General features: G+C 31.1%; 1 protein-coding gene across 1 annotated transcript in view; it reads right to left on the bottom strand.

The window, feature by feature from the left end:
* The window catches only part of LOC142345824 (2-oxoglutarate and iron-dependent oxygenase domain-containing protein 2-like), a 421406-nt gene that overhangs the window by 285245 nt on the left and 110334 nt on the right, over positions 1-25827 (bottom strand). The gene's annotated exons all lie outside the window — the stretch shown is intronic.

Genomic DNA, 25827 nt, shown 5'->3' with positions numbered 1-25827 from the left:
ATGTCGAAAATTTACACCCGAACGCACCCCTCCCCCGTATCCAGTATCCAGTTATCCAATTTACTGCAATGGATATAGTTTTACCAATAATAATCTGGTAACGTGTCCTTGCAGCTAAAATGCACGCTTTTGTCATGCTTTTCTGACATATGTAAGAGTTTTCACCTTTTTTTTGAAAAAAATGAATGTTCGTTTTTCGCACTGAAATTACTCTGAACATTCTGAAAAGTGGTTCTTTTTGACTGTGCATAATGGCGCAGATGATGTCGACATACTGTTTCAGTACTGGTTCTACAATGTAAGATAGATAGAAGATACAAGTTAGTTTTCAGAATTGTCAGAAAAAATGGATTTAGATATTGAAGAAATGCTTTTGCATAATAAATAGATATCATTCACATCAAAAAGAATTACATGCTTCAATTGGGGTGTCTTTTCATAAACTAGTAGTTCAGGTTGCGATTTATTTTGTTGTATTTATTTCAATATCTCTTGTGTTTTTTAAAGTGTTGACACACGTTGATAGAACTATCAATGGAAGTCCGAATAGAAAATCCTCAAAATTCCAAGGACATCATTATCACACATGTCACAGAAAAATTAAGCCACAGGCTATTCCAACTTTTTCCATTGTGAAATAAAAGTCGGCAATTTTTGTGTCGGATAGTTCAAGTGTACTACCCAGGTTGAGGTCCAGACCCAAATTGGTTTATGATCAGACCCAGTCGAGCGCACACCCGTGTGTTCCCAGACCGAAATTACAGGGTCTGTAAGGAAGTTCGAGCGCACTACAGTCTGGACGATGGTCTGGAGATGGTCTGATCAGAGGTCGATTTGGTCTGAAATGTCTGATCATGACGGATTCGAACGCACTTGGGTCTGATCAGAGGCGACTTCGAGCGCAATTGGGTCTGATCATAACCTCTTCGAGCACAATTTTGTCTGATCATAGGCGACTTCGAGCGCAATTGGGTCTGATCATAACCTCTTCGAGCGCACTTGGGTCTGATCTGAAATGTTTTCGAACGCAATTGGGTCTGATCAGGGACCATTTCGAGCGCATTATTTTTTTTCATATTTTGTTTTTTTTTTACTCAGAGACGTTGGCTCTGTCAAGAGGCAGCCATAAAGCAGCGTTCTGATCAGAGAGTCATCAAAAGTCCGATAGCTCAGATCAGAAAAAAGGAGTCCAGCTGATAGCAGAGGCCGGTCCCCTTCAGAAGAAGTTTTGATCAACTGGAGACCACGATGTTTCTTGTGGAGAGCTGTGTAAACTCATCCATTGACTCAGAAATATTCACTAAATGGAACACTAAATAAAATTTGTTCTCAACAGTTGGGTTTCCTTTTCTTTAACAATACCTTTATAATTGATTTTTCCTTACATGAAATAAATACTGCAAACATCAGTTTTTATTAAATGAATAAATTATAGCAAAATTAGTAAAATTCATAAGTAAAATTCATAAGTAAAATTTTTCTCTGATCAGACTATTTCGAGCCCACGTGAGTCTGATCATAGTCTGATTACGGTCTGGGCAATGGTCTGAATTTGAGTCTTGACCATGGTCTGAAGATGGTCTGATCAGAACACCTTCGGTCTAAAAGTCTGATCAGAGAACTTTTGTGTCTGGAAAGTCTGATCAGAGGTAACTTGGGTCTGCAAAGTCTGATCAGGGGAAATTTTTGTCTGGAAAGTCTGATCAGAGATAATTTTGGTATGGAAAGTCTGATCAAACGGAAATTTGGGTCTGGACCTCAACCTGGGTAGAATTCTGCAGAACTACTTCAATTAAAAATTGAGCGCAGATAACTACTTGTTTTTGACGTATCAATGTATTATTATTGGGGCACAAACCCAGTATGTAAAGTGAAACCATTGAGAACGACTACCTGAAAAGGACTTTCATTAATAACCCAGTTAATTCAGAGGGCTGTGTTTTTGGATTCCCATTTTTTTCTGATGGATTGATGTATATATTAATAGACGATTTGATTAAATTGACACTAAATACTTAGCCGGTAGTTTCCCGCAAAACAGCCGTCGTTGACGCGCTTGACAAACATCGATATTGAAACTGAAAGAGATAGAGAAGGGATAGAAATTGACTGATTTTAAATCTAAGTGTCAAAAATTGTTCTAATTTTTCGTTTAGTTTCAGTAAGATACAAAAACTATAGTTACTTCAGCTTCTAAACTGAAAGTAAACAGGATTAATACTAATATCAGCTAGCAATCATTTTAAAAACTGATGAATTTTGATAACCTAATGCACCACGACCTAATGACCGCGCTTTATCTGTTTATCCCGTTTCTTTTGAGTTTGTTCTTTCGACATGAACATTATTCACTACATTGCGTAATTCAATGAGTGGAAAAAAATACATTCAATTGAAACAGTAAGGTAAGTAAATCACGAGTCAAACGCGAAAATCGTGAATTATGTAAAATGAAAAACGGAATCAAAAGGTAAAGCTAATTTTAAAAATCCTCAAATACAATCCAAAAATTTAAATGAAAAACTTAAAACTACTGTACCAGACCTGAGGATCAATTGAACAATGTCAACCAAAGAGAAAAACAACCTCGAAGGTTGAGAAGCAAAAATAAACAAACGAGGTAAACGATAACAAAAATTTTTTCAAAAAACTGTTGAAGCTATTACATTGAAGGCCAAATTTGATTCCTTTTAAAAATACACATTAACCTGTGCACAAGCCTTTAGAGTGGTTTTTTAGCCACTAAAATTAGCAAAATCAGGAAAAATGACACATACCTAAAAAAACTGAAAATTGCAAATCTTAACGAAAGTTTCTAAGTTTCGCAATATTAAAATGTTCAAAGCCCATGTTTTTGTCTGTGGAATCTTACCAGTAACCCAGATGCAAGACCTAAAAAATGTCATTGTCTCATTGGCCCGTAAAAATTGATAAAATTAGACACCGACAAAAAAATTCAGAAAGTTTACAAACAAGTGCAAACGTTAATGAAATTTGCAAAAATTCTCATTTTTAAAATTGAACAAAAAACAAATAATTTCGAAAAAACACTTTAAAAGAAAGATTGCCGAATTTATTGAAAAATTTCTATAATTCATAATATTTAAATATTGATAACATTTCCATTGCCACGAAAGACTATGTAGTAGCCTATTATCAGGCCCTAGAAGAGATTTTCTGGCCCCTGAGTCTGAAAAAACTCAACAAATAACAAAAAAAAATTAAGAATAAAAAATGTTTGAAAACAATTGAAATTTTTATAACAAATTTGCTAATATTGGTAACATTAAAATGTTGACAAGAGTTTTATTGCCACTATAAACAATAGAGTAAGCTAATATCAAACCCTACTTTTGGCCCCTGTAGCTGGAAACACTCAAAAGAGGACAAATATTTTCCTAAAACTTGCTAAACTTAGAAAAAAATTGCTAAACTTAGAATCATTTTTTGGTATTTCTGTTTTCAGTACCAAAATATATAGCCCATAAAATGGCCACAGAAAGAGAAATCACATCTTGCAAAAGACCTTTGCTAACTTTGACAAATGTCAATTCAATACTAATCAAACAAAAAAACTCAGCTACATCACTCTAAGCACTTGAAAGACTACTAAAGAGAGCTGTGGGCCTCCAATGAATCTCAATGCCCACTGAGCTTTTCCTGGCTATCCAGTTTTGAATGATCTAAGTCATTGAAAAATGTTTAAAAACATCCTACAAGAGCGACAGAGCACCAATAAAATCCAAGACTTGGATTGCAAAAAAGGAGAGTGCCTTAATATTAGCCGTTGAGAGGCTGACGACGGCTATTAATAATGGATACAAAAATAAAGTATTTCTCAATAAATAAATTACTGAATACGAATATAACGGTCTGATGCCTGGCGAATTGCTCTCGAATGACTGACGAGCAGTTGGCTGTGCCAGTAGTTAGCTTAATCGAACACGGGCAAAGAGTGAGCATGGCCCGGGTATTGAGGGGATGGAGCGATGAGCAACGGTTAGAATTTTTTGAGGGAGAGGGGTGAATGGGGCGAGGGGGTGGGGTGAGGGTTGCTCAAACTCTAAGAACCGCAATCACACAATCAATGTTTTCAATGAATCGCATACTTAGAGTCTAGTCAGCCGATATGATCTAAGAGAACCTCACTTCCCACCGGGCGTTATTTGTTTATCCGGTTTTTGAGGACAAGAAGTCAATTGGAAAACCACATGAGAAAAATAAAATTGCTAAAAAACTATTTGAGAGTAATTAAATATTTCTAGAATCAGAATTAGATCAGAGAGCACATTTTTATTACCTCCATTGTTTCGACTTGCTTGCTAACTTAGTTCATCCCGTGCTATCTTTTCTCGTTAGATACGATTACATATTTAACATACCGATCTGGTTTCAGCCCATCTTTTAATTATTAATACGTTGAAAAAGAGGATACATTCGCTGTTAATGGCCACAGAGAAAACTGGTAGACAATGAACACGTCTAATTTAACCATCCCAGACCAGATGGACATCTGGAAAAATGTTTGTGCGCTTAGTTTGATTTTTGAAGTACGCTATAAAAACAACTCATGTCAAGCAGTCTTAGACCTTAAGTGCTATAATTAGTTTATGAGCAACCCAACCCTTAGTAATTTTTGGAAACTTGCCAATTTGATTCAATAGGCGAAACTATTAAAAATGAGATCGGATAAAAAATCTATGCTGAACTGGGAGTATACTCTCATCAGACTGTTGCCCGTATAAAATCCCTCGTGTTAAAAACACTGAGCTTGAGACAAACAAGACTGGAGCTCACTCACATCAGCATAAGTGCTCCCAATCTGCTTCTGAACAGACCATTGTCGAGTATTCTAGTCAAAAATTAGTTACCAACCACGCTGTTGTGCAAAATCAAAACATAATTTCTGACGCAAAAGTGACTTGTAATTAAAACTCAAAAACTTTTTTTCAACATCAATCCCCTACACTAGTGCTCTTGCCTACCTATCAAAATCAGATAATACGCAAGGGCTTACAAGAAAATTCAATGTGAAGTTGATGAACTCCGTAATCAGTGGAAAATTCCACAGTTAAAACTGTCACGAAATCAATTATTATTCCACATATCACTCAATGACAAATATGAACGCAAAAAATGTAATTTTGAATAGTAAACTGCATGTTTTGGAGTCAAATTTTTAAACACAATTTTGACCGTTATGTTTTTATTTTTCATTTGAACCTTCGTAAAGTAAGCAGTAGTTTAAAATATCAAATGTAGAAAAACTGACGCGCCTGCTTACAAAGAAAGTCTGGATAGAATTTGGCCAGTTGTCAGTAAGCATCGGTAATTTAATTCGCACATAAAAACTGTTCATCTTGTTCAAAGATCTGTTGAATTCAAAATAATAATTGTGGGGTAAAATTAATGAAAACATGATCAAGTTGAGCAGATTCTACGTGGTGTAGCAGTGCTACATACAATACAAAACTCAATCATTTTTAGTTTTATCTGATGCAATCCTAATTTTCTATTGCCGTAGTCTATGTCAACATAGTGAATCAACCAATCAGACTATGCCATCATACAAACCACCAAATTTATTTGTTTTCCTTAAATGACTTTTTAGTGGGCCAGATTTTGCCCACGCATTGTTAGCTGCAGATTATTGAATTATTGCCGTAGCAGATGTGTCAACAAAACACAATAACTGGATGCAACAAAGCGATACAAGAAGAGAAGAAGATCTGTATCAACCAGAGAAGAAGTCTTAATCAGAAACTGAAAATTGTTTTCAATTTCTCAAAACTGGGGTGAGATGTGGCAGTGCTACATACAATACAAAAAAAAAACTCAATCATTTTTAAAGCTATCTGATGCAATCCTTCTTTGCTATTGCCGTAGTCTATGTTGACATAGTGAATCAACCAATCAGACTATGCCATCATACAAACCACCAAAAGAGCGTTGTTTTTATTTGTTTTCCTTAAATGACTTTTTAGTGAGCCACATTTTGCCCACGCATTGTTAGCTGCAGATTATTGAATTATTGCCGTAGCAGATGTGTCAACAAAACACAATAACTGGATGCAACAAAGCGATACAAGAAGAGAAGAAGATCTGTATCAACCAGAGAAGGAGTCTTAATCAGAAACTGAAAATTGTTTTCAATTTCTCAAAACTGGGGTGAGATGTGGCAGTGCTACATACAATACAAAAAAACTCAATCATTTTTAATGCTATCTGATGCAATCCTCCTTTGCTATTGCCGTAGTCTATGTCGACATAGTGAATCAACCAATCAGACTATGCCAGCTGGCAAAAGGTATAAACCATTACTATTAAAAGCAGTGAATTTGTAGTAGAAGCACTTTTTCCAACTCTGCGAGGATTCAATCCACTGGCTGGCGATTCAAGCCCAAAAGCAGAGGAATAGCCGCCAACTACAACAAGCTCAGCTGAGCGCAGCGGCTAAATGCTTAGCGATATAGCTCGAGCAGTAAGAGCGAATGCTTAGCTTATTTCCTCACATTAGCAGTAGATACAATTTCGCGCTATATTAGATAGTGATGACTGTAACTAAGTATATGTATCCATTTCAACATCTCATTATCCACGTATATTTTTTACTCCAAAGTGGGACTGAAATTACTGCTGATTAAAGAAAACCAGCAAACTTGTGACTCAATTTTGTCCGTAAGCAGGCGTCTCAAGTTTTCAAAAATTAGAACTTCTGTTGACTATGCGACCATTGATATAAAAAGTAAGAGAAGTGCTTTAAGTTGTTGACTAAAATTAACTTCATAAACTGGCAGTTCAGTTGGTAAAATTGCACTTGTGGCGTTTACTTTTGTCAGGGATTTAAATATCTGATTTTAATAGGGAGGCATGAGCACTACTGCAGGGGATCGAGGACAGATTGTCAGAGTAACATTACGCCAAAAATATTTTTGTTGTAAAACTAGGGATGCTACCTTACTTTTTTGACGTACAGTATACTTTGAGAGCTAAAACTTTCTTTCAGACTTCCCGGACTACTTTTGATGATTCAGAGGTATGCATTATCAGAGGTCAATTCAGTTTGGACCTCAACTTGGCTAATATAATATCAACCCAGGCCATTTTTTAATAATCGAAAAGTATTATTTGAAATGTTAGGCCTAACTTACTCGGAGTTGAACTTGGAACCGATGCTAGGCATTGTTAGGGGTGGAAGGAACTCCCAGTTCTGCTCGATAAACTTTTGGGCTCAGCTCTATACAGTAATCGCTCATTATTGATCGATACGCTAAATGAGAACAACTAGTGACAAAGTATACAGGTACTTCAAAGAGATTGTGATCATATTATGTAGCTGGAAAATAAGACATTCTGGAAAATTTACAGTGTAGCCCCCCCCCCCCCTTAATGTCCTTAAGTATGAAAGTCTTTCATCACATAAAGTCATAATCCTTTAAATTAACGAATCAATCTCTTCTTCAACCACAAAAAGCAAAAAAAAATAACCAAGAAAGATGCCTTTACGATATTTTGGTGAGCGATTAGTGCAGTTTGCTGATTGCGTGATTAATATCGTAATGTGTGGCACATGCTCTTGAAGTCTTAATACGTTTAAAATATCATCATACACATCTTTGAAAAAATGCTGAACAATTTCAGCTCTATATGTAAAATGAAATTCTCACAGGAGAAACCGACCTGAACAATTATTGTAGTGGCTGTGCAACATTTGCTGCTTTTAAAACACCAAAGAATGCCTTCACGCCTTACCAGAGAACCTGACAGACTCTAGAGATTATCTGGAACTATTGGAAAAACTAACCAATACTATAGCCAATCACACAGTGAGAGCAAAAGTGAGCAAATTGGGTAAACTTCGAAGTTCAAATATCCTGATCAGTTCAAATATTATGGCATAATATGGAATTGTTATAACCCAGAAAACTCAAAACGTTTTTCGCGTCAGCAAGCCCATTTTTCTAAGCGTCATTGCCACCATAAATGGCAACGGGCGATAATGCTACATTAACAAAAGTTCAAAAACTACGGCCGCGCAATTAATATTATGCAGCAGAAATGGAATTCGACGGTAAAATAGTGGGAAAAGGTCTGCGTAAAAAGATGCAGATCCTATGCATTCAACTAAATATCTTAATTTGTTATTTTATTGATCTTCCTAACTTATTCCTTATGCGGTTACTGAAGTACTGCAGATAAAGATTTTCCTCGTGAAAAACTGCCAAAATTATCAGCTATGACGCCTGCAACTTTTAAGAACAACAGCATAAAAAATTATAATTTGTTTGCGCTTGTCAGATATCAAAAGTTGGGATTGAACTTTTGTGTTTGACAGGTATTAAAATTTAAGATTTTGAGTCTGTGTGACACTAAGTGAAGTCTGATCAGTTTGAATGCTGTGACATTCATGGCCCTGCTTTGACAACTCTAATTCCTGTAGTCGCCAAGGGGAGGGGGCAGCGCTGATGGAACGAGTGGGTGGCCATTACATGTTTGTTGGTCAAAATTATTCTGGGGAATCATTCATTACGCCGCAAAACGTACATTTTTCTCAAGTAGGCAGTTTTGAGGCGATGGATTAGTTCCATATACAAGTGAAATATATAATGAAAAATGTATATTTCAATTTCGTGATGATAGCTGCGCCGGCCAAAGATTTTTAAACCAGTAGAACAGAGTTTCCACAACGCGAAATAAAAATTTGTTTCCTTACACGTGTTGAACGAAATAAATTACTACATAACCGGCAAATTATTAAGCATAGAGCAGTTCATATGGGGACCATAAAAGCCATACAAAATTGTCTATGCTCTTGCAAATTTTGGTAAGGTACCATATGGCCTGTTTCAGCGGAAATTAAGTTTTCATTAAAAATCCGATTTGAAATTTGAAGTAGTGGATAAAACAGGGATACCAACCACCAGTAAAATTTGACCCTTTCTCCTGACGCTAATCGCGCATGTCGAATCGGGCCAAATTTTACTGCTTGTTGCTATCCCTGTTTTATCCACTATTACATATTCACTCTAAGTCTAGCATTAAATTATGAAATGGCTTAATTCTAGAAAAAAATAATAAGCTCGTTTGCAAATTCACTTATGTACATCACAAAATATTATTTCTTGTCTATACTACACTTTTATATTAAACCTTTCAACATATTCCTTGAATCTATCTTTGGTATGTGTATATCTATATCTATTAAGGTAGATTCACAATCTGCATCTTCCATTTCTAAAACTAAAGAAAGAAATATGCTTATAAATTTTACACATATTACACTCTAGATATTGATTTGGATTGGCATCATGGTCTCCCAAATATTTAATATAATTTTTTACTTTAACTATATTTTTACATAAATAACAACAATATTCTAATTCTTTGCAATCATTACAACATTCTTTCCAAGGCTTATTTTTACACTTATCACACTTCATTTTTTCACTTTATGTATAAACACTCTATGTATAAAAAATTTTTTTTTCAAAAATTTTCCCTAATAGAAAACGCCATGTCTCACTCAACAAACAGTAATGTCACAAGTGTGAATTTCAGCGACGTCTGTAATTCATCCTTTGAAACAAAGATGGGTTTATACAGACATCAATCATACGATCCCAAACATAAGGAACTATTAGAGAAAATGTTTACTCCAATAATTGGATTCTGATTTGGATGAGGCTATGACTGAAGCCTCAACTAAAACTGAAGCCTCAACTAAAACTATAGAGAAAATGTATGATTCGGATGGAGACTTTATCTATGTCAAATCTTTTACTAAAACTGAAACTAAAGATATTATTAAAATTAAAACTAAACCCGACGACAATATCTACAACAGAATTAATTTTGAATGTAAAGAATGTCATGAAGAATTTAGAAGTAAAGTAGCTCTAACTACCCATTCATATAGTCGCAATTGCATGTATCTAGAAAACACAGAAGACTTTGATATAAACTCAAGTCAGAACATGATAGAATTTTATATTACGGATAAAGGTGGGAATTACATTGAAGATATAGACGAAGCAACTAAGTACTCATTAGAAGAAATTAAAAACTGCTATCAATTTAGAACAGTTAAGAGTTTTAAATATAAGGTCACGGCCGAGTGTGACTACAAGAAGAGAACCAAAGAAGAAGTTAAAATTACAAAAATATTCTTCAACACCGACTATATTATTAGTAAGGCTATATATGATTACAGTGGCCTCAAACAATGGCTAGATTTCCAAAAAGAAATATATGAAGATTATGGCTACGACTTCGAATTTCTTGGATTGAGAAGTATTCAGATAAATATTGAACCAACTAAAGCATCTATTGGTAGTGATATAGATTTACCCCTGATCTCAAAATTGATATTAAATATACGTAGTTATAAGTACAATTGCTTGCAACTAACTATTACTGCTTGGCTTCATCCTGCTATGGACCACGCAACACGCGAGAGTAAACATGTAAATAATCTAATTGAAGCACAACAACAAGATGAAGATGTTTTTGCTTATATAATAAGAAAACAGAAACTGTACAATGTTAATACTCCGATATACACACGTTGTGGGGGGGGAGGCAAAGTAGAATTGTTTAAACCAGTGGGTGATTTTGATAAAGATAGAAAAGATGTCAGAATATTGGCTTGGGGAGATGGTACTACCGAACACTGTGCTCTAATTAAAAGCATAGAAACCTTGTTAGATCGACCATATAGAATGTATCACAAATTTTATTACTGTGATAGATGTACATATTGGTTTGATTCACAAATTAAATACGACAAACATGAATGTAACAACTCCTTCAAACCCGAGGTTGTTTGTCCTAAGAAGAAGAAAATTGTTTTTATAAATGAACATAAGCGTCAGAATAAAAAAATGATATAACTGCTGATATAGAATGTTGCATTGTTGAAGTCGCAACTATTGACTGTAAATATGTAATAGCTGAACACATACCAATAAGTGTGGGTTACATCTGGTAGTGTAATTTCAAATACTACTTCGGTCTGGATTGTATAGTTTTGCTACTGATCTATTAGAAATAGAAACTGAGAATAACTTCAAGCGCAACAAACAAATGATATTCAATGAAGAAGATAATTATATCATGAAACTAATAACACTTGTCATATCTGCAGTAAAACATGTATTAGTAAAGTAAGAGATCATTGTCATGAAAATGGTAAATATAGATGTAAAATATGTAATCTGAGGTATAAACAACAAAACTTCCTTCCTGTAATATTCCACAATGGCTCTGGCTATGACTTCAACCTACTATACAGTGAACTCTTTAAACAGAATAATGATAAAAGAAAAGTAGATAACATACCACTAGCTGCTGGTAAATCTGAGATGTTTAGCATTGGTTGTCTCAAATTCTTAGACAGTTATAACTTCTTAGCCATGCCTCTAGATCAAATGGCTAAGATATATCGATGTAAAACTAAAACATTATGTCCATATGAAAACTTTGGTTTAGAAACCTACCAAGAAGTTATAGGTAATCTAAATATAGAAAACTGCAAATCCTCTCTATCTAATAATTTACTAACACAAGAAGAAGTCGATAACTTTAAAAAAGACAACAGTCATAAAACTGGTAAAGATCTAACTACAGAATATTTACAAAATGATGTTGAAATATTAGACTACTGCACGCATGAATATGTCAAATTAAATATGAAAGAATTTGGACTCAACTCACTACATTACGTTAGTCTCCCGCGTTATAGTTTTGATTGTTGGTTAATGTCAACTGGTGCTTCATTAGATACATTACAAGATAAACAAAAGCTAATTGATTTTCTTCAAGCAAAGAGAGGTGGCATATGCGGTATAATGGGTGATAGGATAGTCAACAATAGTAATGGAAGTAAAATGGCGAAGCATCGGCGAATCCGTTTCACGGATGACCGGAGGTCTATGAGGGAACCTGCCTCGCAGATCTGGTACATAGACGCGAATAACCTATACGGCTATGCAATGATGCAAAAGCTACCTTATAAGGATTTCAATTTACTATTCCATCTCTAGGTTATTTATTAAAAACTCCAGATGATAGTGATCACGGTTACTATATAGTTTGTGATATTGATTATGATAATAGTTGTAAAGATAGAATAGAGCAACTAGCACTAATGCCCAATAACAGAAGGATAAATGATAATGAATTGGGATACCGAGAAAGAGAGAAAAGTAAAACAAAAACAGAGAAACAATCTTTAGACCAAAACAACAAAACAGAATACATGGTTCATTATAGGATGTTAAAATTCTATGTTTAGATGGGAGTAAAAGTAACAAAAGTACGTAGAGTAATTAAATTTAAACAGGATTATATATGTAGAGATTATATACGAAACAAATCAAATAAAAGAGCAACAGCTAAAATTGAAGCAGAGAAGGATCTAAGGAAATTAATGAACAACTCCCTATATGGAAGAAAATCCATGAATCCCCTACAATTCCTTCAAAGTAAATTCTTACATGATGAAGAAAAGATAATGAAAAGTGTAAGTAAACCAACATTTAAGAATATAACTAGATATAAGTATTTTAGCCAAATTGAATAGATACAGAAAAAAATAGAATATGATTCGCCAGTATATGTAGGTGTTACTATCTTAGAATTAAGTATATTACACATGTATGATGTATTCTATAATCTTCTTCAACCATCTCTCAAAGATCTACAACTCCACTATATGCATACTGATAGTTTTGTATTAAGTTTTAGCGAGGGTAATTTCGATAATGAACACATGAACCTATCCAATCTCGAACCTCCAATCAAAACTAATAATAAAGTTCCAGAAAAATTCAAACATGAATTAGGTAGTAAAGTCATAGAAGAGTCTATAGCCCTGTCACCAAAGACATACAGTTTCAAAGACTATCCTAAGAATACTAAAGAAAAAGGAATAAAGAATTGTAACAATGCTAAACATGAGGTTTATTATAATGCACTAATGTATAACACAGAGAGAAGTGTAGATGAATGTACAATTCAAAAAGTTGGTGATAACATGACAACAACAAAAACAAGTAAGATTAGTCTAAACACATTTGGCGATAAAACATTTTATGTAAATATTATTAAAAGCTATCCTCATGATGAGAAACTATATCTATTCAAAAGAGATATAATAAATAAAATTAAGAATGCATCATTAGATGGAGACAAAGACCTACTTAAAAATAATTTCAAAGAGCTAACCATTAATGATGATAGAAGTTAACTCATGCTGCAATTACACTAAATAATGATTTATTATAATTATAAAAAATAGTCTAAACTTCAAACACTTATAAAGTTAAATAATCTAGAAAAACAAAACAGAAGAAATAGAGTAGAAGAAAAATTAAGACAACAAGAATATTATGGTGTCATGGAAGATTTATTTGATCCTTTAACTAAAACTTTAAACACAAACAGCGAAGCATGGCGGACTCTTCAAAACCAAACATTAGAAGCATTAGCCTATAACAAAAATGTTTTAAAAGCTTTAGACCCCCAAAAACAAAGCAACTCTCTTGATGATCGAGCTGTAACAATAAAAGATGATAGAGGTAAAACATTTACTGTAGACAATGATGTGATTGCTATTTTGATAGAGATTTGTAAACAAACAAATAATCAATTCCAATTAATACCAGTTGATGCCAATTCAAACAAATTTTAAATAAATGGTGTAGATGTATCTCTAGTCCCTGATGGTATAGAAATGAAAGGTAAAGTCTATGATTTTTCTGAGGGCTTTGCTATATTTATTACTAATAAAGATATAACCGAGCGAGATATAAAAGTTGATTAGGACAAAATAAAACAATTTCTAAGAGATATCGGTTATAAACAAAGAGGAGATTTTAAAGTAATAGATCAAAACTTATAGAAGAACGTTTTCTTGTATCGGTGAACTCACTTCTCATGTTATATCAATACCAACCTCCAGTGAAATATGTTTATATAATCGTGATACTAGTGACTATGAACAAGGGGTAGAAGAAGAAGAAGAAGAAGAAGAAGAAACTGATTATGAGACTGATAAGCAATAGAAGCTAGTGATCTTACTAAGACTGATCCCAACATTCAACGAAGTTGCCATTTAAATGGTTTAGTAGAAAGATTAGAATTATTAATACTCGAAACAAAAGCTGGTCATGATGGCTTATATGATTAAATGCTAGATATATCTAAACAACTATTATCAATGAATATTATTAATCAAGAATAATTAGATAATTTTGTTTTTAACTATGGTAAATAATTAATGATGGAAAAACAACAACAACTCTTAGCTAAAGAAGTTTTCAGTCCTCAAATAACAAAGTTTAGAAGAGAAAGAATAATACCATTATATAAAGTTGAAACATGGTCAGCTGATTTAATTGATAAGTCATCTCTAAATAAATACATTAATAATTATGAGTTTATATTAACTGTTATAGATATATTCACAAAATATGCATGGGCTATTCCATTAAAAAAGAAATCTGGTTTATCTATAACTAATGGTTTTAAATTAGTTTTATGTGAACATAGAAAACCAGAAAAGTTATGGGTAGATAGAGGTAAAGAGTTTTACAATAAAACATTTAAATCTTTTTTTAAAGAATATGAAACAAAACTATATTCTACTTTTAGTGATTTAAAGGCTGTGTTTATAGAGAGATTTAATAGAACATCATTACACATAATTAATAAACAAATGTTCATCAATGGTGATGGTAATTGGGTAAATATACTAAATGATGCAGTCATAACATATAACAATAACATTCATTCAACAATTAATATAACACCAGTTGATGCTTCTAATAATCCTGATAAAATTAGATATATTATATCTACTTCTATTAAGATTGAACCAAAACTTTAAGTTGGTGATTTTGTTAGAAATGCAGATAAACGTAATATCTTCTCTAATGGATACACTTCTAATTGGAATAGAGAATTGTTTAAAGTTAGTGAAGTTTCAAAAACACAACCACCAACATATAAAATAGACGATATTAATGGAGAGATAATAGAAGTTAAATATTAGGAACAGGAATTATTAAAATCCGAGTTTGACTTTGAATCTAATAATAAAGTTTTAGAATCATTAGACATATTTCTTACTGTAAACAAATACAAAGATGACAAGAAATAGATTTAACCAAGCGAAACATAAATCGGGGAACCCGCTTCTCGGATTAACATCAACAAACAACTTAACACTAAGTAAGGCTCGTGGGTTATTCCTAGAAGATAATGATAATATTGATATGAAGGATACCTATAAAATTACGAATGTACATCCTCCTACAGATGAAAAAGATGTTTTTAATAAAGAGTATTGTGCCAATAACTTATTATCTTCTAATAATAAAATAGATATTTTAAGTAAAAACAAAATTGAGCTCAGAAAAGGTGAATTTGATAAAGTCACAACTAAAACATTACAACTAAATGAAATACGAGTTAATGATGAAGTATTTAATGAGTTTATTGAATCAGCAAATGAAGTCACAAATACTGTTAACAATTGTAATAAAGTTGCTGCTGATACTGTCTCTAAATTTAATCAATTAAAACAAGAATATGATAATAATAAGTTTAATCAAAATATTATTAACATACATTTAGATGATATGTTTACTAACGGTCTAAGAGAAATGAAAGAATACAATAAATCTCTTAGAAAAGTTATAGTACGATATATAATTGCTATACTTTTAAAAAGTACATTAGTTGATAATAAAGAGCAGGCAAGACTTGAGATGCATTATGGTTTTAAGCAAGAAGATATAATGGAAGAAATAGAAAGAATTTTTGCTAATGAAAATAAGCAAAGCTATGACGGAGTCCATGACCAATCCAACAGTACCGAGTGAGAGATTACTATATACAGATTCGTCATCAGTATCAGAAAGATTAATAAATGAAAAAAATCAAGCCAATAATAAATTTAATAATAATATTAACATTATAAAAGATATTAGAGTTTATTATGAAATTGAAACTAATAACTATATTAAGAAATTAAGTAGATATAAAAATTATATTAACGCTGAGATAACAGAAATACTATTATCATCAATAGCAACAACGGCAACAACAACATCAGTTGCATTAACAGGTATAGGATTACCTTATTCTATACCAACAGCTTTTGCTACAGCAACTGTTTGTGATTCATTATCAGAAACAATTAATACTAAATAAGAATTAAAATTACAAAGTATTCACAAATGTATATTTTAAGTGAACAGTTCATCGACAAGTTTAACAAACTATATACTAAACCAACGAAAGATAATAAAATAGATAATGATGAATATAATGAGTTAGTCAAGGTATATGAAGAATATAAGAAGAACAAGAAAAATAAGTTAAGTAGTTTTTTAGATTAAAGCTATTATTGCTTAGTAATAACAATGTTTTTAGTAATAATAATATTAGTAGTAATATTTATAGATAGATATAGAGTTTTAACTGAAACTATAGTCTTAGTCTTAGACATAACTAAATTATCTTTTCTTTGTACCTAAGAATAACCTTTTTCCTTTTTGTACTATATTTATACCTTCACCAGTAGTTGCAAATTTCATTAAATCGGGTGTGGCTGATAAAGCAGCTCTAGGCTTTCTAGATGCAGCTGCACTTCCTATTTTACTTGCTATTTCTAATGCTCTTACTGGATTATTAGCAACTTTCTTTCCAAAGTTAACCGTAGCTTTACCAACACTTTTAAATAAATCTTTCAATACCTCAGCTTCTATTGTTGCATCACTAACAGTCATTGACTTATTTCTCTCACACTTAACACAATTACCCTTTAACATCTTAGTACATTTTGAAGTAATAAAACCTCTTGTGTTATTAGTACCACTATAATGTCTACCACCAACATAATATGAATTAGTTTTAAATTTCTGTAAAAGACTCATTTCTATATATAAAAAACAATGGAAGTTAAAAAGTATAATCCCTCTGTTGTTATTAAGCCTAAGCCTAAGGCTAAACCATTACCTAAGGCTAAGATTAAGCCAACGGGTTCCACCCGCGAGCGAAGCTCGAAGCCTAAAACTGAACTTGAAGCTAAGGGATTGATTCTAGATAATAAAAAGGCTTTGCTAAGACTAGTAGGAACTAGTTTGATTATCATTGATTTAGTCATTGATTAAGTCCTTAACTATCAGGGAACCTGCTTCGCAGATAATTTTAATTATGATACAATATCAACCATCTTATTACCATCACTATTAACACTAATAACATTTCTAGTTAATACCAATGCATGACATATAACATCTGCAACTGCTGCACGAAAATTAAAACTAATTTGAATTGGTTGTGGACCTATATGATCACTTTGATATCTAGTATCGAATACATATATTCTATAATTACTTTTGAATGTTCTATGATTTATATATGGTTTTATATTATGTGGTAGCCCAATATAATCTTTATTAAAGCTAACAACCTGTTTAAAAGCCTCATTATAATTATTAGTACCATAAGTAATATTCATTCTATCCTCGGGATAAAACTCACTACCAATCTTACAATAACATTCAGTAACATTCACTATATATCAAATGTACTTTCATCATGAGTTTGTCCATTAACATTATTATTTTCAAAATCAACTATTATATATTGCGGTCTTTCCATACCACTTTCCATACCTAGATCAAACGAGAAGTTAGTAGCATTGGGTACCTTCTTATAAAATGTCTTTCTTTCATAATAGCTAAAGTCTACATTATCCTTTTTACTTAAACCCCTTTGCACAATAATTCGATTGTCATTACTAGGACCAATCTTGGGCACACACCATGATATATCTCTAATATCTATATTACCATCATTACCAACTGCATCAGCACCAGCATAAACTCTAAATAGAGCTCTATCTTTACTATTTCTTTTGAATATTAGTTTAAATCCTAAATCATATATAATCTTTCCTAAATCATTTACAAAACCAAATAGATCACTCATCTTAATCATCATAAACATATGACCTCGTTCAGCAGCAAAATGGTCACCTTTAAGTTGACTATCTCTATTACCTTGATTTCTAACAAAACCATTTTATGGTTCTATATATTCAATAGTCCTACCACCACTAGTTTCAAGCTTACCTGAACTAAACAATGTCATCATACCATAATTAACTAATCTGATATTAGCTTTTTTAGCAATTACACCACCAGCATCATCTGATACAACAAACTCTATCTCTAGATATGAATTACGCAAATTTAAATGATTCTCTTTTCTATTGTGAATGATATTATTATTAGTATTAACCGTATTCCTTGTTGCTAGATTATTAGGTTTATATTTTATAATCTTACTTTTGTGTATATCATTATTATAACCATAAGTTGTATCCAAATAAAAGTTCATTTTTATAATCCAGAAAATTAAATTTAACTTTAACTATAACTATAATTATAACTATAACTATGACTATAACCAAAGCTATAATTAAAACTATAAATATAATCCAATATTTGAATATAAAAGATGACTGACAACTTAAATCTATATGAGCTACAAAAGATACATGAAACTCTAACTAAAACTAAAGAAGGGCATACACTTAACTTTAGAATGATAAAGCCAACAGAAAAGTTTAACTTTAGTGAACCTATTCTTAACTCATCAAAATTAGTTTTAATTAGATTATCTGTTTGTAATTCGGTGTTTAAAGTGAATAGAAGGAACAATCATTTCTTAAATGATACCCACTGTAAACATGGTCAGATACCCGTACTTTAGTTGTAATACCAGATGCATATAAATTAATCGAAATAGCAGAAATAATAAAAGAAGAAACTAATGGTAATGTTATAATAGAACCTGATAAGAATACAATGAAAAGTTTAATGGAAATAAAACAAGGTGCACTTAACTTTGACATAGAAAATTCAATAGCTCAATTACTGGGCTTTAGAAAAATAGTATATGATCAAGGTAATTATACATCTCAGAAAATTGTTGATATTATGAGTTTTATTACTATTAACATAAATCTGGTGTGAAATCTGGTGTTAAAGATAATGGGAATAACACAGACATACTATATACTTTACCCTAACAGAACCACCAGGTTACTTGATAAATATTATACCAACTAATATCTTGTATCAAAATGTAGCGAAAGATAGAATAGAATATATAGAGTTTCATATGAAAGATGAGTATGGGAGACCTATAGACTTTAATGGCGATGTATTAAATTTTACTTTACATCTGGTGTAAACAGAAACTTCGTTGATCTGGTCTAGATATAAACTAGATAATCTAGATAATAATAAATTTAATAATAATATTAACATTATAAAAGATATTAGAGTTTATTATGAAATTGAAACTAATAACTATATTAAGAAGTTAAGTAGATATAAAAATTATATTAACGCTGAGATAACAGAAATACTATTATCATCAATAGCAACAACGGCAACAACAACATCAGTTGCATTAACAGGTATAGGATTACCTTATTCTATACCAACAGCTTTTGCTACAGCAACTGTTTGTGATTCATTATCAGAAACAATTAATACTAAATAAGAATTAAAATTACAAAGTATTCACAAATGTATATTTTAAGTGAACAGTTCATCGACAAGTTTAACAAACTATATACTAAACCAACGAAAGATAATAAAATAGATAATGATGAATATAATGAGTTAGTCAAGGTATATGAAGAATATAAGATGAACAAGAAAAATAAGTTAAGTAGTTTTTTAGATTAAAGCTATTTTTGCTTAGTAATAACAATGTTTTTAGTAATAATAATATTAGTAGTAATATTTATAGATAGATATAGAGTTTTAACTGAAACTATAGTCTTAGTCTTAGACATAACTAAATTATCTTTTCTTTGTACCTAAGAATAACCTTTTTCCTTTTTGTACTATATTTATACCTTCACCAGTAGTTGCAAAATTCATTAAATCGGGTGTGGCTGATAAAGCAGCTCTAGGCTTTCTAGATGCAGCTGCACTTCCTATTTTACTTGCTATTTCTAATGCTCTTACTGGATTATTAGCAACTTTCTTTCCAAAGTTAACCGTAGCTTTACCAACACTTTTAAATAAATCTTTCAATACCTCAGCTTCTATTGTTGCATCACTAACAGTCATTGACTTATTTCTCTCACACTTAACACAATTACCCTTTAACATCTTAGTACATTTTGAAGTAATAAAACCTCTTGTGTTATTAGTACCACTATAATGTCTACCACCAACATAATATGAATTAGTTTTAAATTTCTGTAAAAGACCCATTTCTATATATAAAAAACAATGGAAGTTAAAAAGTATAATCCCTCTGTTGTTATTAAGCCTAAGCCTAAAGCTAAACCATTACCTAAGGCTAAGATTAAGCCAACGGGTTCCACCCGCGAGCGAAGCTCGAAGCCTAAAACTGAACTTGAAGCTAAGGGATTGATTCTAGATAATAAAAAGGCTTTGCTAAGACTAGTAGGAACTAGTTTGATTATCATTGATTTAGTCATTGATTAAGTCCTTAACTATCAGGGAACCTGCTTCGCAGATAATTTTAATTATGATACAATATCAACCATCTTATTACCATCACTATTAACACTAATAACATTTCTAGTTAATACCAATGCATGACATATAACATCTGCAACTGCTGCACAAAAATTAAAATTAATTTGAATTGGTTGTGGACCTATATGATCACTTTGATATCTAGTATCGAATACACATATTCTATAATTACTTTTGAATGTTCTATGATTTATATATGGTTTTATATTATGTGGTAGCCCAATATAATCTTTATTAAAGATAACAACCTGTTTAAAAGCCTCATTATAGTTATTAGTACCATAAGTAATATTCATTCTATCCTCGGGATAAAACTCACTACCAATCTTACAATAACATTCAGTAACATTCACTATATATCAAATGTACTTTCATCATGAGTTTGTTCATTAACATTATTATTTTCAAAACCAACTATTATATATTGCGGTCTTTCCATACCACTTTCCATACCTAGATCAAACAAGAAGTTAGTAGCATTGGGTACATTCTTATAAAATGTCTTTCTTTCGTAATAGCTAAAGTCTACATTATCCTTTTTACTTAAACCCCTTTGCACAATAATTCGATTGTCATTACTAGGACCAATCTTGGGCACACACCATGATATATCTCTAATATCTATATTACCATCATTACCAACTGCATCAGCACCAGCATAAACTCTAAATAGAGCTCTATCTTTACTATTTCTTTTGAATATTAGTTTAAATCCTAAATCATATATAATCTTTCCTAAATCATTTACAAAACCAAATAGATCACTCATCTTAATCATCATAAACATATGACCTCGTTCAGCAGCAAAATGGTCACCTTTAAGTTGACTATCTCTATTACCTTGATTTCTAACAAAACCATTTTATGGTTCTATATATTCATTAGTCCTACCACCACTAGTTTCAAGCTTACCTGAACTAAACAATGTCATCATACCATAATTAACTAATCTGATATTAGCTTTATTAGCAAATACACCACCAGCATCATCTGATACAACAAATTCCATCTCTAGATATGAATTACGCAAATTTAAATGATTCTCTTTTCTATTGTGAATGATATTAATATTAGTATTAACCGTATTCCTTGTTGCTAGATTATTAAGTTTATATTTTATAATCTTACTTTTGTGTATATCATTATTATAACCATAAGTTGTATCCAAATAAAAGTTCATATTTATAATCCAGAAAATTAAATTTAACTCTAACTATAACTATAATTATAACGATAACTATGACTATAACCAAAGCTATAATTATAACTATAAATATAATCCAATATTTGAATATAAAAAATGACTGACAACTTAATTCTATATGAGCTACAAAAGATAAATGAAACTCTAACTAAAACTAAAGAAGGGCATACACTTAACTTTAGAATGATAAAGCCAACAGAAAAGTTTAACTTTAGTGAACCTATTCTTAACTCATCAAAATTAGTTTTAATTAGATTATCTGTTTATAATTCGGTGTTCAAAGTGAATAGAAGGAACAATCATTTCTTAAATGATACCCACTGTAAACATGGTCAGATACCCGTACTTTAGTTGTTATACCAGATGCATATGAATTAATCGAAATAGCAGAAATAATAAAAGAAGAAACTAATGGTAATTTTATAATAGAACCTGATAAGAATACAATGAAAAGTTTAATGGAAATAAAACAAGGTGCACTGAACTTTGACATAGAAAATTCAATAGCTCAATTACCAGGCTTTAGAAAAATAGTATATGAACAAGGTAATTATACATCTCAGAAAATTGTTGATGTTATGAGTTTTATTACTATTAACATAAATCTGGTGTGAAATCTGGTGTTAAAGATAATGGGAATAACACAGACATACTATATACTTTACTCTAACAGAACCACCAGGTTACTTGATAAATATTATACCAACTAATATCTTATATCAAAATGTAGCTAAAGATAGAATAGAATATATAGAGTTTCATATGAAAGATGAGTATGGGAGACCTATAGACTTTAATGGCGATGTATTAAATTTTACCTTACATCTGGTGTAACCAGAAACTTCGTTGATCTGGTCTAGATATAAACTTAAACTTAAACTCAGACTAAACTACAAATCTCTCCGATTCCAATTAATTCTTAGTTTACCATTAATATTTTTATTTTTAGTTATATCAATGACAATATAATTATAAGGCTCTTTCCATATCTTATTACATATATTAGCAAAATCGCTATAACTAAATTCAACATTATTAAAGAAATCTTGATATATAGATATGAGGACTTTACCTGTTTGTTCAAATAAAATAGATTACAATTCTCTCTAACACTCTGTCAATCTCTTGTGAATAGATTTTGATTAAGATATTTCATATTGCAATTATTATGTCTACCTCTACAAAAGTTTTCATTAATAACTGGTTCTCTGGTTCTAACATCATCAAAAATCATTAGTTTCGTTAGGTCTCTGGGTAGTTGATCGGGAGAGGGTAAATCTTTTATATCTTTAACGAACTCAACATCTGCTTTATCGTTTATTCTCACTACACCTTCATATTGATCACCAGTAGGACCAGTGATGTATAGCTTATCGAAGTATATTCTAGCCAGAATTAGTTCTTTAATAAGAATAACTTGCTGTATTCACTAGGACCGGATATTATACATCTAAAGATCTCTGGGAGTGTAGCTTCTGAAATTATTTTATCATCATTTAGCCATGATTGTATTTCTTGATTTATGTTTACAGAGATATTGTTACTCAGATCGGTGAAATTGTTTGGTTTAACACAGACGGAGTCCGTTCGCGGATATGCTTTGTTGTTAGATTTACCCCTTTTGATCTTTTTCATCCAATAGATATAAAAAATTATCATTAACATTATCATTATATTATCATTAACATTATCATTATCATTAACATTATCATTATCATTATCATTATCATTATCATTATCATTATCATTATCATTATCATTATCATTATCATTATCATTATCATTATCATTATCATTATCATTATCATTATCATTAACATTATCATTAGCATTATCATTATAATTAACATTATCATTATCATTATCATTATTAGTAAAGCTACTTCGTAGATCATTATCTTTATCATTAACATTATCTTTAACACTATCATTGTCTTTATCATTATCATTATCATTATCATTAACGTTATCATTAACATTATCATTAACATTACCATTACCATTAAAATTATCATTAACATTATCATTACCTTTACTACAACTTAAACAAAAACACTCATTATAAATTCCTGGATATTTACATTGATTAACTAGAATATTAAAATTATTGTTAATTCTAAATCCTCTATCATTAAGATAGATCATATATAAACAATAAGCCTCACAAAAAGATTCATCATATTGTTGTATTCTATCATTACAGCCTAGATCAATATATTCTTCTAAAAAGAATGGAGGGGTCTCAACAACAAAACTATCAAATCAATACACAGGACCACCTTCTATTCTTATAAATAAAACCCAATGTGTACCATCAGTTGGATGTAGATTCACAATAATAGTGGAGTTAGGTTCACAGATTGTTTTGGGACTTTGATCTCTCATCACTATTTCAATTGGTGTTAGACATATATCTTTTCCTATATCCTTTATTCTGATATCACTCATAGCATCATTATCAATATTAAATTTATTATTGAATTCCTCAAAAGTTAGAAAAAGCGTTTTAAATAGGTATAAAAATGGAGACAGGTAGCGCAGTTATAATTTTTACTTTTTTAATTGGAATTTGTTATATAATATATGATTCAATACCAAGTAAATATACAAAACTAGAAGAAAGCTTTGGTGGATTTATGAATAGGAGTCTAGTTAGATTTGAATATGAAAAGTCACCATTACATACTATTGTTTATAGTGGAACTGGTACAAGCAAAACATATTTTATTAGACAAAACTTAAAGTTATACATAGAGCCGCGAAGCGTTTACACCGATCAAAACAAAAACCAAAACCAAAACCAAAACCAAGACCAAGATCAAGCTAAAAACATAATCATAGTATGTAAAGATGATAGAGATTGGATAGATCCTGAGACTGGTGAGTTTTATATTGGGTTTAATACATGCAAAATAAATGTGATCACATAAGTTTAAATTCAATGATAGTGTAACTGTTCTTGATGATATGGGTAATAAGTTAAAGAAGGATATAGCTTATTATTTCACAGAAGGCAGACATTATAATGTTCAAATGATTGTAATGTGTCATAAACCAGCTCAAATAGTTAAAACAGCAAGAATGAGTTGTGATACTATCTATTTAACAATTTATAACGGAGCTGATCTATTTAAATTTTTTAATGAAATGTGCAAATGTGAACATAACTTCAATAAAGTAATTAGTTAGTTAAATATTAATTCAGTAACTATTATAATTGTACAGATGGAATGTCAGATGAACTTCGTTATGGTATAAATAAATATAATAGGAAAGAGGATACTTTTATTATTATTGATTAGAATAGAACAATGATATATGACTCGAGAGTTGGTTTCCTTGATTTAAAAGCTCTTAGTTTAAAAGATAAATTAGAAAGTGAAGACAAAAATAAACTTATAGCATATATGAAACCACTCATGATAAATGCTACAGATAGAAATACTATTAGTCATGATAATTATCAGTTCTACTTTCATAAATTTCTTACATAAAAAGGTATTAAAATACAGAATGATATTTTAACACAAGAAATGGTTAAAGCTAATGGTTTTTGTTAGCATCAACTATTGTAGGAATTATAGGTACATGTTTTATGATATATAATTATATGCGTCCTGAAACAACAGTAAAAACTGCTGGACATGTGGCAACGATTGCAAGTAAAAAATTAAATAGAGTAAGTACATTAGTTAATGGGACTTCGTCCATGTTTCACCATTTTGGATGCTGAGAAGAAGAGCAAAAAAAACAGTTTATCGAAAAGCTACAAGGAGAATACATAAATAAAGAGACTGGAATTATAAATGAAGGGGGACGAAGGTATTTAAACAGACTATATGGAAATAATGAAGAATTTAGAGAAAAAATTTTAATTTTTGTTAGAGATAAAAAAGAATTAGATCTCTTAAAGAAATTTTAGATAGAAGATATAAAACTAATACACTCAATACGACAGGGAAGGAATATTTAGCTAGGTGTATCCTATCTAAAGTTAATACTATAGATTTAATTGAGATATTG

The sequence above is a fragment of the Convolutriloba macropyga genome, chromosome 9, assembly GCF_964194025.1.
Source record: "Convolutriloba macropyga chromosome 9, txConMacr16.3, whole genome shotgun sequence".
Classification (NCBI taxonomy): domain Eukaryota; kingdom Metazoa; phylum Xenacoelomorpha; order Acoela; family Convolutidae; genus Convolutriloba; species Convolutriloba macropyga.
The sequence above is the reverse complement of the archived record's forward strand: the minus strand, read 5'-3'. Positions and strand labels throughout refer to the sequence as shown.